Here is a 16846-nt window from a genome sequence, read left to right as displayed (position 1 = left end):
CTGCTTCCTGTTCCCAGTATCCTGACCTATGAGCCACTGCTAGGCATCCAGTTACAAGGTGATAATGTCTTACCTTAGACCATATACATGCAGAAAATATGTGTGAGGTACTTAAAAAAGAATACCCATGTTCTCACCCCCAGTTGGGACAATAGCACATTTCAGTACTAAAGGCCCTGCCACCTCCCACCCCATGGGCCTCTCTCCTGGTACATCCCCATTTGGGTTTATCCTTTTCTTCACAATTTTGCCATATATATGCATCCCTAAACAATTTACCGTTTTAGTTTTGCATGTTTTTGGACATTATGTAAAAGGTGTATGTGTTGTCACATTTTACTCATTATTGTGAGATTCTTTCATGTTGGTATATAACTGATGTAGTTCATTCATCTTCGCTGCTGGATAGTAAAACTTAAGAGTGACAAAGACAAAAATAATGCTGAAAGCTTCCAGAGAATGAGCAAAAATGAAGCCCTTTAAAGCTGGGAACCCATGGACACCAGATTTTCCAACAGCAGCCCTGTTTGTGGAGTTACATTTTTAAGGACTGAAGAAAAAGAACTTTGAACTTAGAATTTTATGACTCAAAGGCCCCCATTTAAGTACTTTGGATGAAGTACATAAATATGAGGAAAAACAAACCTAGGAAGTACTGTATGAGATAACTGAGGGAAAGGTGAGCAGTAAAGATCTGGGTAAACTTGCTGTCTTGGTCCTTTATGGCTGCTCTCAGAAAACCATAGACTGGGTGGCTTAGAAACAAAAACACTTCTCACAGTTTTGGAGGCTAGAAGTCTTGGCATGGCAGATTCGTTATCTGGTGAGGACCTGCTTCCTGATTCAGAGATAGCCATCTTCTCTCTGTGTCTTTACGTGGTGGAATGGGCAAAAGATCAAGCTCTTTGAGGCTCTTTTATGAGGGCACTACTCCCATTCGAGAGGGCTTCAACCTCATGACCTAATCACCTCCCAAAGGCCCCACCTCCTAATACCAACACACTGGGGATTAGGTTTCAACAGATGAATTTGAGTGGACACAAACAGTCTATAGCACCCAGTCATTAAAATGTAGTGAAGGCCGAAGGAAAGACAAAATATCCATAATGTGCTCAAATTATAATTCCAGGCCGTATCAACTTGGTGATGGGAGAAGAGAGGAGACTTACAGAGATGAGAGAAACAAGCCCAAATGTACCAACTATAACAAGTCCAACTATAAATGGACTAAACTTGCCAATTAAAAGATAGATTTTTAGTCCAGATAACAGAACAAAATCCTGATTATATGCTATTTACAACACTGGGCTCAAAAGTGTGGCTGTGATTGTTGAAGGCTGAAGCAACTTATGTTCAGAAGTTGATAGTGACTTGGAAACTATAAAAGTTTCTAAGCAATTTGACTGTCATTTTATGTGTGTTGAATCTAATACTAAAATATCTGGCTTGTAGTTTGCATGTCTTTTATTCTAGAAATTTATTTTTTGGTGTATTTTACAAAAGTCTTAACCTATAATGGATTGGGAAAAACAAAAAGCAATTGCTCCTTCACCACAGATGTGTTTAGAAGCACTGCTTACACGAGACTGGTTTACATAAGTATGTGCAAAATTGCAAGTAAAAGAATAGGGGCAAAATCACATGGGGCAAATACTAACCATCTATTATATTATTTTCAGACAAACCCTAAAACAAAAAAAAAAAATTGTTAAGGATAGGGAGGTTCTGGGAGTTACCTGGTGGTTAGGACTCAGTGCTTTCACTGCCGTGTGCCCGGGTTCAAGCCCTGGTTGGGGAAGTAAAATTCTGCAAGCTGCACAACATAACCAAAAGGGAAAAAAAAAAGGATAGGAAGGTTCAATTTACAAAGAGGAGTCAATATTAAGCACATGCACCTAATCAGATAGCCTCAAAATTTATGCAGTATAAATGGATAGAACTACAGGAAGAAATTGGTAAGTCCACCTGCCAGTGGGAGGTTCCAATACTTCCCCTTCTTTTTTTTTTTAAGATTGATTGATTGATTGATTGATTGATTGATTGATTGCTATGTTGGGTCTTCGTTTCTGTGCTAGGGCTTTCTCTAGTTGCAGCAAGCGGGGGCCACTCTTCATTGCAGTGCGCAGGCCTCTCACTATCGCGGCCTCTCTTGTTGCGGAGCACAGGCTCCAGACGCACAGGCTCAGTAGTTGTGGCTCACGGGCCTAGTTGCTCCGCAGCATGTGGGATCTTCCCAGACCAGGGCTCAAACCCGTGTCCCCTGCATTAGCAGGCAGATTCTCAACCACTGCGCCACCAGGGAAGCCCCCAATACTTCCCTTTGATAGGTCAGGCAGACAAAAGCTAAGCAAGGTTAAGTGACAAAAGGGCATGTTTAGAATTCTGCATCCAACAATTAGAGAGTACACATTCCTCACAAGCACTCAAGGATGTTTCTAAAAGCTGTTCCTGTTCTAGGGACTAAAGCAAGCCTCAAAATCTTTTCAAAAATAGATATCATATGGAACATGTTCCATAACTATACACAATGTTAGAAGTTAATAAATTTAAAAATCTCTATGTATTTGGATGTATAAAATATTGCTAAATAACTTGTTGGTTAGAGAAGAAACCAATAATGGACATGTTATTTAATGAAGTTTATTGCTTTTCTCCTGTTGGGTCTGTTCATGCATTCTTCTGGAATTCTGATTTTATGTTCACACTGCATCTCCCACATATCTCTAAGTTTCATATAGTTTCACTCATACTATCTTTTTCCATTTCCTCTAAGTTCTGGGAGAATTTCCTGTGCAATGATTTAAGTCACTGACTTGATTTTCTGGAATACCCAACCTCTTGCTCATGTTTCTAGCGCAATTTTTGAGCAATTTGTTTTAGTAACTTTCAAACATGCACAAAAGTAGAGAGAATAGCATAATAGCCCCCCACGTGCCCATCATCCAGCTTAACGGGTATCAACTGCTGGCCACTCTTGTTTCATCTCCATCCCTCAACTTTCCCTTCCCCATTGTTTTGATCAAATCCTAGACATTTTACTTCATTTATAAACATTTCAGTAGTTACCCCTAAAAGATAGGTTTTTTAAAAATTTCCTTCCTATTTATTTATTGGTTTATTTTGGCTGCATCGGGTCTTAGTTGCAGCACGCAGGTTCTTCGTTGTGGTGTGCAGGCTCTTCATTTTGGTGCTCAGGCTTCTCTCTAGTTGTGGTGTGTGGGCTCCAGAACGCATGGGCTCTGTAGTTGCAGCACGTGGGCCCTCTCATTGTGGCACGCAGGCTTAGTTGCCCCACGGTATGTGGGATCCTAGTTCCCCAACCAGGGATCGAACCTGCATCCTCTGAATTGGAAGGTAGATTCTTAACCCCTGGACTGCCAGGGAAGTCCCTAAAAGATAGTTTTTAAAAAACCAAACAATTATCTTAAAAAATTAACAGTGTTTATTTAATATGATAAATTTTTAGTCAGTGTTCAAATTTCCAGTTGTCTCATAAATGCTAGACAGGATCCACATAATGTCCACACGTTGCCATTGATATTGATTGATACATCTCTCTTGCTCTCTCACTCTTTCTTTCTCTCTTCCTTCCTTGAAGTTTATTTTGTTGAGCAATTTATTTGTCCTGTAGTTTCCTACAGGAGGTTCTCAGTGCATTCCCCCCAAACATATTCTTTTGCCTGGGGTGGGGGAAGCACTACTTTATAAGTGATTGTGTGTCCTTCCATCAGGCAGCATGTGGTCTCTCCTTTTGTGATGTTTGCAGCCATGAAATCTCAATTCCCAGATCCAGTAGTTTATTAGGGGGCAGTCCCTTTTTAAATTTGGGCTTTGTAATTGTATTTCAAATTAAAACACAATCTTCCATGATGCGATCTTTTCATAGATGCAATAACCTCTCAAGTCCACTGAAAATGTATCTTAGGAAATTTGCTTAAAAGTTTTCTCCCATGTCATATGTTTGTTTCATTGGGAAATGTTTCTTTCAATTCCTCAGAATAGACCCTTTTTTTGACTATTGAATCTTTTCATGTGCTTGGTGATTTTCTTTTTTCCTAACTGTTTATACTAAAGAAGATTTGTGTTTGTTCGGCAATAGGACTTATGGTGGATTTGGTTAGTTACTTTTCCCCCCAAAGCCCATGAGTTGAAATTAAAATCCTTTAGGCCTTTTGATTTGGCCTCTCCTTGGACTTTCTTCAGTTTGGTTCCATCTGCATCCATTTACCAGACTCTTGTTTATTCAGCAATAAAGATATCTCATATTTCAATTTTATTACAAATACCTTTATATTTATGTGAATGTGTGCTTAAAAGAAATGAAAATATACTCCAAAACTTTTGATCATTATCCTTGGGAAGTGGGGTTACAGGTTACATTTATTCCTTTTTTTCTATCTTTTTATTTTTCTGTATTTTCTAACTATTTTAAATACAAATTACTTATATAAATGCTTTTTCCAAAGAGGATGAAAATTGTATTACAATTTTTAATTGAAGTATAGTTGATGTACAATATTGCATGTTAAAGGTGTACAGTATAGTGATTCACAAGTTTTAAAGGTTATACTCCATTTACAGTTATTATAAGTATTGCCTATATTCTCTGTATTATACAATATATCCTTGTAGCTTAGTTTATACCTAATAGTTTGTACCTCTTAACCCCCTAACCCTATTTTGCCCTCCCCCTCTTCCCTCTCCCCACTGGTTAACCACTAGTTTGTTCTCTATATCTGTGAGTCTGCTTTTTTGTTATATTCACTAGTTTGTTGTATTTTTTAGGTTCCACATATCATATAGTATTTGTCTATCTCTATCTGACTTATTTCACTTAGCATAAGACCATCCAAGTCCATCCATTCCCTTTTATGGCTGACTAGTGAAAATTGTATTATAATTATATTCAGCAATATTGGAGTTTAAGAAATGGGAAAGTCCCTGTACTCCTCTAATACTAATATAAAACATTGCACTTCCTCAAATTGTACTTAACGTTAAAATAACAGCTGTAGCCAAATATATCTCAGTAAAAATATGAAAGTGCTGAAGCTAATACACCTTTTGTCCTGTATAGGAAGGTTTTGCCTAATAAATGACATGGCTTGTTGGATGAAATCTTCCGGAACATTCCATCCTTGGGAGGAAAAATAACCACAGTGAGGAATGACTCTCAGATGGTGAGATTTAGGCATCTGCCACTGAGTAGTGCCCAGAAGTCTATAGTGACCACCCCCTCATCACTCCCTTCCCCCCAACACACACACCAAGGCAGCCCTTGCCTGAATTGGGCCAGTGCTATCTCCAGACATATGCCTGGCCTAAGGGGAAAGAAAACTTCTCTTCCCTTGCTGTCCCAACCTTCTAACCTATGAAGACGCTGACCCTCAAACTTCCAATTTGTATCACCTATGAAGCAACTGTCTTTGGAGATGCACAGGTAGCAGAGAGCCTCTTATAAATGTACCTGTATGTATGTGCATGTGTAATATATATATGAACACATACATGTCATTTATTTGTTATGTTTTACCTCTTAGGCAGCAAGTGATCCATTGTGGCCTTGGGAAAATTGTTGGAATGAGTTTGAAGCAGGATGAATGACCCTCAGAGAGGTCCTCCTAGGAATGAGCTTCTTGCCCAACAGAAAACTGAGAAAAATAAAAATATTTCACCTCAAGTAGCATCCTAACCATTTTTATTGTGGTTCAGTGATAAGATGATGAGGTTTGCAGGTAGACAGATCCACACTCAAATTTTGGAAAACCTTCTTCCCACTGTAGCAGGGACCACTAAGTGTCCCCCAGGATCTATTCTCCCATTTTCCCATGGTCATGGAATTTCAGAAGGGCACAAGACTATACTCCCCAGCCTTGCTTGTAAGGCTGAGTGTGATCATGTGACCAGACTCTGGCCAGTGAGCTGTAAACAAGGCTGAATGGTGCAACCTCAGGGTTGTGTTCTTAAAGGGTAGATGTTTACCCTCATCTCCTCTCCTTCCCATTACTAAAAAGCAGAAGCGGTGGCCAACTGACTTGGTCCATTTCCACAAGGACAACACCTGAGAGGGCAGGAGAATATGAAAGAAGGAGCCTAAACTGATGAGAGAGAGCAGCCCAAACATTGACATGAGTGAGAAATACACTTGTTTAAACCATTATTATTTGGGCCTCTGTTGTAGCAGCCAAAAACTACATCCCAACTATTAGAGATTTTGTAGATCAAAAACAATCTAAAATTATAGGACACCTATCATATCATTCCATTTACATGAAATGTCCATAATAGGCAAATCTAAAGAGACAGAAAGTAGATTAGGGACTGGGGGAATTGGGGAGTGACCGCTAATGGGTACAGGGTTTTTTTTGAGAGTGATGAAAATGTTTTAAAATTTATTGTGATCATAGTTGTACAACTCTACGAATATGCTAAAAAAATGTTGGATTACATACCTTAAATGGGTGAATTGTATGTCAATTATATCTCAAGACTGTTATATTTAAAAAAGAGTGATAATGGAGGCGGTGTTTCAGTTCGGGAAGATGAAAAGGTTCTGGAGGTGGATGGAACAATATGAATGTACTTAATGCCACTGAAGTGTACACTTAAAAATGGTTACAACGGTAAAGTTTACGTTTATTTTACCACAATAAAAAAAGAGAGCAGGAAAAAACAATCTAGAATTAGACTAGCAATTCATAAGCTTCAACCTAACAATTGACCAGTTATATAGGCTTTAGCATGTTCCTTAAACTCTGGTCCTCTGTTTTCTTCTCTTTAAAATGGAAGTAATACTCATCCAGAGTATTAGAAAGGACTATAGGAGTTAAGATATAGAGACTCAACAAGCTAGGTTTCATTCCTCCTCAATTTCTCTCCTGGCCTTACAGGCACACACAGATATTTTTATAGAGCTACAATCATATTGTAGGTGCTTTAACTGGCAGGATTGGCCAGGCCAGAATTGAGACTTGGGTGTGTCAATCAGTAGAGTTGTGGGCTCCATCCTTAGTTCCTCTGTTCTCTAGAACAGCCAAATTCTTAAGTGGCCCAGAATTTTCAGAATGCTTCACAGATATCCAGACACATTCCCTGCATTTGACTACCTCCGGGGACTTTTGTGGGCGGTAACCTCAACTCCCTCTACCTATGGGACTCAGATGTCTGCTTGCATGTGAAGTGGATAGGATGGGGCAGCTTGTGGGGTGCTGGGCTATGTTCCAAGCCAGATGTTCAGGGAGGAACAAAGAAGGAGAGAAAAAGAAACCCATTATTACTTCAGGGTTTTTTTTTCTTTATTGATGTTTTAAAGCTATCAAAGTAATACATGCTTATTGTGACAAGTGGAACAATGCAATCAATACAAAGAAGTGAAAAGTGAAAACTGTCCCCCCCACCTCCCCCACCATGCAGTAACCATTGTTACCCCCTGTGTATCCTTTCACAGTATTCTCCTTGTTAAACAAACTCATACAATCATAAATACATGTATACTGTACAAGGGTTGTGCTTGCCTATTTGGGTTTTTTTAAAATTTTATATTGGAGTATAGTTGATTTACAATGTTGTGTTAGTTTCAATGCCTATTTGTTTTTATTGAAATAGTGTAGTGGCATACTATACAACTGGCTTTTTTCAGTTTAAAATATAGTATCAGAATTCCTACAGATGAGACCATACAGATCTTTTCTTTTTTCCTGATATTTTATGCATTGAGATACAATTTAACATAAACAAGATCTTCTACACACCAATTTCTTTTTAGTGCAGACTTCTTTTCATCTTTTCTGTTTGCTGCTTCTCTTCCATTCTCCTCTTCCTCTGCCTGTCCTTTGACACTGCTCTACTCACGCATGTTAGCGACCATTCATACATTTCTCTGTATTCATATACCCATGTAAATATCTATCTCTATCTACCTATTCACACACACATGCATCAACCCCACATACTCATTCATGTTTTGTCATTCTTTTCTCTACAAAAAAAATGGATCATCTTACACAAAATTTTCTGCGTCTCGCATTGTTCTCTCAACAATATCTTGTGGAAATCCCTAAGTCAGCTGACATCACTCCAATTCATTTTTTCCTAATGGTTTCATAATATTCCTAGCTGGGGATTCACTGTAGTTTATTCAAAGTTGAGGGATATTGGGATTTTCAATTTTTAGCAATCACACATAGCTACAATAATCATTTTTGTACCTAGGTTTTAACAAATGATAAAATACATTCCCAGGAGTGAGATTGCTGGGCTAAAGAGTGTGTTTTAAATTTTAAGGGATGTAACCAGAGTGCTTTCCAAAAACTATAATAATTCTATTTCCAATAGCATAGTATGTGCACACCTTACTCTCTTCCTCATCCATGCATCTCTGCCAGCAATGATATTATTTTTCTTTTAATTTTTCTCAGTCTAATAAATATAACGATATCTCATTGTACTTTAACTTGCATTTCCTTGACCAGTAATGTGTTTGAGAAGATTTTTCATATTTCTCAGCCATATCAATATGCCCTTCTATGAACTATCTGTTCATATTATCTGCTCGTTTTTCTTTTAGGCCGTTTATCTTTTATTTTGTGAGAGTTCTTTGTGTATTATGGATAGTTAACTCTTTATCTGTATTGCAATTTTTTTTTCAAATTTAGTTGTCTTACTGTTTCTTGGCAAGAAATATTAGAAATAAAGTCAATAGACAAATAAATTTGGGAAAAAGAATTTGCAATACAGATAGAGAGTTAAATATCCATAATTCATAAAGAGCTCTTATTGAAATTTATATAGTTAACTATATCTATCTGCATCTCCAGAGCAAAGTGTGTTTCCTGTTTTGGTTATGATAATCTCTCCACCCCTAGATTGCATGTGCAGTCTAAGATTTCACTCTTGATTTTTTTTTTTTTTTATATTCCTATACCAGTCTTTATTTGCTTTGTTAAAATTGTTGTGTCACCAATAAAGCCATGTAAGTAACTAGACTCTTAGTACACCTACCAAAAAAGATGAAATTATTCAAAGCATATTAAAGAGGCATGCTCTTTGTCAGAGTTCTTTATAGGTCACTTCCAAGATATATGCAGAAGTTTCCCCATCAACTTTATAAGGAATCAGGGGGCAGTTGGGTTTCACAGAATCAACACCTCATACCTCTGGCAGGAAGAGAGGAAAGTAACCATTTTGAAATACGCTGAAAGTGTTCTCCATAAGAGAGGCCTACTTTCCAGCAAAACAGACTTCTCAAGACCCTTAGTTCCCTGGTGGAAGGGCATCTCCCTGATTCCACCTTCTTCTAGCCTTCCTTTTTCACCACCACACCATCAGGGCTCAACAATGGAGGAAAGCTGTCACTCTTGATTTTTAGTGTTTAATTTTTTATATTTAAATGTTTAACGCTTCTGGAATATTTTTTAACATCTTTATTGGAGTATAATTGCTTTACAATGTTGTGTTAGTTTCTGCTGTATAACAAAGTGAATCAGCTATATGTATACATATATGCCCATATCCCCTCCCTTTTGTGCCTCCCTCCCACTCTCCTTATCCCAACCCTCTAGGTAGAACAAAGCACCGAGCTGATCTCCCTGTGCTATGCGGCTGCTTCCCACTAGCTATCTATTTTACATTTGGTAGTGTATATATGTCAATGCTAATTTCTCACTTTGTCCCAGCTTCCCTTCCCCACCTGCCCCCCATGTCCTCAGGTCCATTCTCTACATCTGCCTCTTTATTCCTGTCCTGCCCCTACGTTCTTCAGAACCACTTTTTTTTTAGATTCCATATATAGGTGTTAGCATATGGTATTTGTTTTTCTCTTTCTGACTTACTTCACTCTGTATGACAGACTCTAGGTACATCCACCTCACTACAAATAACTCAGTTTCATTTTATGGCTGAGTAATATTCCATTGTATATATGTGCCTCATCTTCTTTATCTATTCATCTGTCGATGGACACTTAGGTTGCTTCCATGTCCTGGCTATTGTAAATAGAGCTGCATTGAACATTGTGGTACATGACTCTTTTTTTTTTTTTTTTTAGCAAAGAAAATTTATTGTTCTTATATATGAAAAAAGCACCCAATAGGTACAGAATACATATTCTTTAAAGTACACATGGAACATGTATAAAAACTGAACATATAATGAGACATAAAGCAAATCTCAAATTTTGAAGGATTTAAATCATATAGAATATGTTCTGTCACGGCAGTGCAATCAAGCTGCACTGTAGTGAGAGCAAAAATAAAAAGATAGCTAGAAAATTCCCATATGTTTGAAAATTCGGAGGCACAATTTAAAATAATTCCTGGGTAAAATAAACCACAATTAAAATGAGAAAATACCTAGAACTGAATGTTTCACATTAAAACTTGTGGAATGTAGTTAAAGTAGTACTTAGAGGGAAATTTACAGAATTAAATGCACGTATTTGAAAACTGAGTCCAGCAATAAGTAAAATAATACATAATTAAGTTGAGTTTATCCCAGGAACACAAGTTTCATTTAACACTAAGAAATCAATCACATTAACAGATTAAAAAAGAAAAAATGTATCTTCTCAACAGATGTAGAAAAAACATTTGATTAAAATTCAATATTCTTTCATTATTAGCGAATTAGTAAAAGAAGAAGGAAAGAAGAATGTCTGCTTTAGTCACTCTTATTTGACATCATACTGGAGGTCTTAGCCAGGACAATAAGGAAAAATGTAAAATGATATAAGAATTGAAATGAAAAAAAATTCATTATTTGCAGATTATATGATTGTGTATGTAGAAAATACAATAGAACCTATAATTTATTAAAATTAATAAATAAGCTTAAGTTTGTAGGATAAAAAATCAATATATAAAAACCTTTTACATCTGCAATAAATTAAGAAAAATATTTTAATATCAAAGCCACACAAAAAATAAGTTCCAAGAAATAAAGCTAATAAAATATATGCAGAACCTAAATAGTAAAATGATAAACTTTGAGTTCTAAATAAGTAGACATACCATACAAATGTCAATCTCCAAATTAATCTATAGAGTCAAATGCAATTGTAATAAAAATCCCAGTAGAGAGAGAGAGAGAGAGAGAGAGAGTGTGTGTGTGTGTGTGTGTGTGTGTGTGTAAACTAACAAGCTAATTCTATAATGTATGTGGAAATATAGAGGGCCCAGAACAGCCACAGAACTCTTGAAGAACAACAATATGGAAGAACTTGCTTGTTAAGATACTAAGACATATTTTAAAGGTATAATATTTAAGACTTTATTAGCCCAGAAGTAGCCAAATAGACCAATGGAGCAGAATAGAGATCCTATTTAAAATATAGGGAGGGCTTCCCTGGTGGCGCAGTGGTTGAGACTCTGCCTGCCAATGCAGGGGACACGGGTTCGAGCCCTGGCCTGGGAGGATCCCACATGTCGCGGAGCAACTAGGCCCGTGAGCCACAATTACTGAGCCTGGCGCATCTGGAGCCTGTGCTCTGCAACAAGAGAGGCCGCGATAGTGAGAGGCCCGTGCACCGTGATGAAGAGTGGCCCCCATTTGCCGCAACTAGAGAAAGCCCTCGCAAAGAAACGAAGACCCAACACAGCTATAAATTTAAAAAATAAAAAAAAAAATAAAAAAAAATAAAATATAGGGAAAGGATTTTATCTTTTTAATAAATGATGCTAGGATAATTGGATATCCATATTTTAAAAACGAAATTGTATGCTTACTTTCTACCGCATTAAAAAATCAACTACAAATGGGTCATTGACTTCTATGTGAAAGGCAAATCTATAAAGATTTTAAAGAGTTTATAGGACAATATCTTCCCTAATTCAGGAAAAGATTGATTAATTAAACTAATTAAAATTAAGAATTTCTGGACATACAGATGGCCAAAAAGCACATAAAAAGATGCTCGACATCACCAACCATCAGAGAAATGCAAATCAAAACCACAATGAAGCATCACCCCACATCAGTCAGAATGGCCATCATCAAAAAGTCTACAAATAATAAATGCTGGAAAAGGTGTGGAGAAAAGGGAACCCTCCTACACTGTTGGTGGGAACATAAATTGGTACAACCATTATGGAGAACAGTATGAAGGTTCCTCAAAAAACTAAAAACAGGGCCACCTATGATCCAGCAATCCCACTCCTGGGCATATATCCAGAGAAAACCATAATTTGAAAAGATACATACACCCTAATGTTCACTGCAGCACTATTCGCAATAGCCAGGACACCGAAGCAACCCAAATGTCCATCGACAGAGGAACGGACAAAGAAGATGTGGTACATATATATACAGTGGAATACCACTCAACCATAAAAAAGAAAGAATGCCATTTGCAGCAACATGGATGGACCCTGAGACCATCATGCTAAGTGAAGTCAGGCAGAAAAAGACAAATATAAGGTATCACTCATATGTGGAATCTAATTTTAAAAATGATATAAATGAACTTATTTACAAAACAGAAACAGACCTACCAATATTGAAAACAAACTTACGGTTACCAAAAGGGAAACATAGGTGGGAGAGATAAATCAGGAGCTTGGGATTAACATACACACACTACTGCATATAAGGTAGATAACCAGCAAGGACCTACTGTATAGCACAAGGAACTCTACTCAATATTCTGTGATAACCTATATGAGAAAATAATCTGAAAAATAATGAATATATGTATATGTATAACTCAATAACTTTGCTGTACACCTGAAACTAACACAACTTTGTAAGTCAACTATATTCCAATAAATTTTTTTAAAAAAGTTAAAAAAAGAATTTCTGTTCTCCAAAAGATTCCATAAGGAAACTAACAACAAAAAAGCCTTAGAAACAGAGAATACGTATTCAATACATAAACTGACAAAGAATTCATATATAGAATACTATAGATATATTTTAAATCCTACAAATTCATTTTAAACATGAAACTAAAAACTGGTGAAAGACCAACATACACTTATATAGAGGATATACAAATGACATATATATCAGCCTCATTACTAATTAGGAGAATGCAAATTAAACTACAAAGGGATACACACACACACACACACACACACACACACACACACACACAAACTACCAGACCGTCAAACATTAAAATGTCTGTCAATACCAAATGACATGACTCTTTTTGAATTATGGTTTTCTCAGGGTATATGCCCAGTACTGGGATTGCTGGGTAGTATGGTAGTTCTATTTTTAGTCTTTTAAAGAACCTCCATACTGTTCTCCATAGTGGCTGTATCAATTTACATTCCCACCAACAGTGTATGAGAGTTCCCTTTTCTCCACACCCTCTCCAGCATTTTTGTTTATAGATTTTTTGATGATGGCCATTCTGACCGGTGTGAGATGATATTGCATTGTAGTTTTGATTTGCATTTCTCTAATGATTAATGATGTTGAGCATTCTTTCATGTGTTTGTTGGCAATCTGTATATCTTCTTTGGAGAAATGTCTATTTAGGTCTTTTGCCCATTTTTGGATTGGGTTTTTTGTTTTTTTGATATTGAGCTGCATGAGCTGCTTGTAAATTTTGGAGATTAATCCTTTCTCAGTTGCTTCATTTGCAAATATTTTCTCCCATTCTGAGGGTTGTCTTTTCTTCTTGTGTATGGTTTCCTTTGCTGTGCAAAAGCTTTTAAGTTTCATTAGGTCCCATTTGTTTATTTTTGTTTTTATTTCCATTTCTCTAGGAGGTGGGTCAAAAAGGATATTGCTGTGATTTATGTCATAGAGTGTTCTGCCTACGTTTTCCTGTAAGAGTTTTATAGTGTCTGGCCTTACATTTAGGTCTTTAATCTATTTTGAGTTTGTTTTTGTGTATGGTGTTAGGAAGTGTTCTAATTTCATGATTTTACATGTAGCTCTCCAGCTTTCCCAGCACCACTTATTGAAGAGGCTGTCTTTTCTCTATTGTATATTCTTACCTCCTTCATCAAAAATAAGGTGACCATATGTGCATGGGTTTATCTCTGGGCTTTCTATCCTGTTCCATTGATCTATATTTCTGTTTTTGTGCCAGTACCATACTGGCTTGATTACTGTAGCTTTGTAGTATAGTCTGAAGTCTGGGAGCCTGATTCCTCCAGCTCCATTTTTCTTTCTCAAGATTGATTTGGCCATTCGGGGTCTTTTGTGTTTCCATACAAATTGTGAAATTTTTTGTTCTAGTTCTGTGAAAAATGCCATTGGTAGTTTGATAGGGATTGCATTGAATCTGTAGGTTGCTTTGGGTAGTATAGTCACTTTCACAATGTTGATTCTTCCAATCCAAGAACATGGTATATCTCTCCATCTGTTTGTATCATCTTTAATTTCTTTCATCAGTGTCTTATAGTTTTCTGCATACAGATTTTTTGTCTCCTTAGGTAGGTTTATTCCTAGGTATTTTATTCTTTTTGTTGCAATAGTAAATGGGAGTGTTTCCTTAATTTCTCTTTCAGATTTTTCATCATTACTGTATAGGAATGCAAGAGATTTCTGTTCATTAATTTTATATCCTGCTACTTTACCAAATTCATTGATTAGCTCTAGTAGTTTTCTGGTAGCATCTTTAGGATTCTCTATGTACAGTATCATGTCATCTGCAAACAGTGACAATATTACTTCTTCTTTTCCGATTTGGATTCCTTTTATTTCTTTTTCTTCTCTGATTGCTGTGGCTAAAACTTCCAATACTATGTTGAATAATAGTGGTGAGAGTGGGAAACCTTGTCTTGTTCCTGATCTTAGTGGAAATGGTTTCAGTTTTTCACCATTGAGAACGATGTTGCCTGTGGGTTTGTCATATATGGCCTGTATTATGTTGAGGTAAGTTCCCTCTATGCCCATTTTCTGGAGGGTTTTTATCATAAATTGGTGGTGAATTTTGTTGAAAGCTTTTTCTGCATCTATTGAGATGATCATATGGTTTTTCTCCTTCAATTTGTTAATATGGTGTATCACATTGATTGATTTCCATATATTGAAGAATCCTTGCATCCTGGGATGAACCCCTCTTGATCATGGTGTACGATCCTTTTAATGTGCTGTTGGATTCTGTTTGCTAGTATTTTGTTGAGGATTTTTGCATCTATGTTCATCAATGATATTGGCCTGTAGTTTTCTTTTTTTGTGACATCTTTGTCTGGTTTCAGTATCAGGGTGATGGTGGCCTCATAGAATGAGTTTGGGAGTGTTCCTCCCTCTGCTATATTTTGGAAGAGTTTGAGGAGGATAGGTGTTAGCTCTTCTCTAAATGTTTGATAAAATTTTCCTGTGAAGCCATCTGGTCCTGAGCTTTTGTTTGTTGGAAGATTTTTAATCACAGTTTCAATTTCAGTGCTTGTGACTGGTCTGTTTATATTTTCTCTTTCTTCCTGGTTCAGACTCAGAAGGTTGGGCTTTTCTAAGAATTTATCCATTTCTTCCAGGTTGTCCATTTTACTGGCATATAGTTACTTGTAGTAATCTCTTATGATCCTTTGTATTTCTACAATGTCAGTTGTTACTTCTCCTTTTTCATTTCTAATTCTATTGATTTGAGTCTTCTCCCTTTTTTTCTTGATGAGTCTGGCTAATGGTTTATCAATTTTGTTTATCTTCTCAGAGAACTGGCTTTTAGTTTTATTGATCTTTACTATCATTTCCTTCATTTCTTTTTCATTTATTTCTGATCTGATCTTTGATTTCTTCCCGTCTGCTAACTATGGGGACTTTTTGTTCTTCTTTCTCTAATTGCTTTAGGTGTAAGGTTAGGTTCTTTATTTGAGATGTTTGTTGTTTCTTGAGGTAGGATTGTATTGCTATAAACTTCCGTCTTAGAACTGCTTTCACTTTTCACTGCATCCAAGAGATTTTGCATCATCGTGTTTTCATTGTCATTTGTTTCTAGGTATTTTTTGATTTCCTCTTTGATTTCTTCAGTGATCTCTTGGTTATTTAATAGTGTATTGTTTAGCCTTCATGTGCTTGTATTTTTACAGATTATTTTCTGTAATTGATATCTAGTCTCATAGCATTGTGATCAGAAAACATACTTAATACAATTTCAATTTTCTTGAATTTACCAAGGCTTGATTTGTGACACAAGATATGATCTATCCAGGAGAATGTTCCATGTGCATTTGAGAAGAAATTTTATACTGTTGTTTTTGGATGGAATGTCCTATAAGTATCAATTAAATCTATCTGGTCTATTGTGTCATTTAAAGCTTGTGTTTCCTTATTTATTTTAATGTTGGATGATCTGTCCATTCGTGAAAGTGGGGTGTTAGAGTCCCCTACTATAATTGTGTTACTGTCTATTTCCCATTTTATAGCTGTTAACATTTGCCTTATGTATTGAGGTGCTCCTATGTTGGGTGTATAAATGTTTACAATTGTTATATCTTCTTGATCCCTTGATCATTATGTAGTGTCCTTCTTCGTCTCTTGTAATAGTCTTTATTTTAAAGTCTATTTTGTCTGATATGAGTATTGCTACTCCAGCTTTCTTTTGATTTCCATTTGCATGGAATATCTTTTTCCATCCCCGCACTTTCAGTCTGTATGTGTCTCTAGGTCTGAAGTGGGTCTCTTGTAGACAGCATATATATGGGTCTTGTTTTTGTATCCATTCAGCCAGTCTATGTCTTTTGGTTAGAGCATTTAATCCATTTACATTTAAGGTAATTATCAATATGTATGTTCCTATTACCATTTTCTTAATTGTTTTGATTTTGATTTTGTAGGTGTTTTCCTTCTTTTATGTTTCCTGCCTAGAGGATTTCCTTTAGCATTTGCTGTAAAGCTGGTTTGGTGGTGCTGAATTCTCTTAGCTATTGCTTGTCTGTAAAGGTTTTAATTTCTC

Source organism: Balaenoptera borealis (genome assembly GCF_965194805.1).
Source record: "Balaenoptera borealis genome assembly, chromosome: 16".
Classification (NCBI taxonomy): Eukaryota; Metazoa; Chordata; class Mammalia; order Artiodactyla; family Balaenopteridae; genus Balaenoptera; species Balaenoptera borealis.
Note: the sequence above shows the minus strand (reverse complement) of the source record.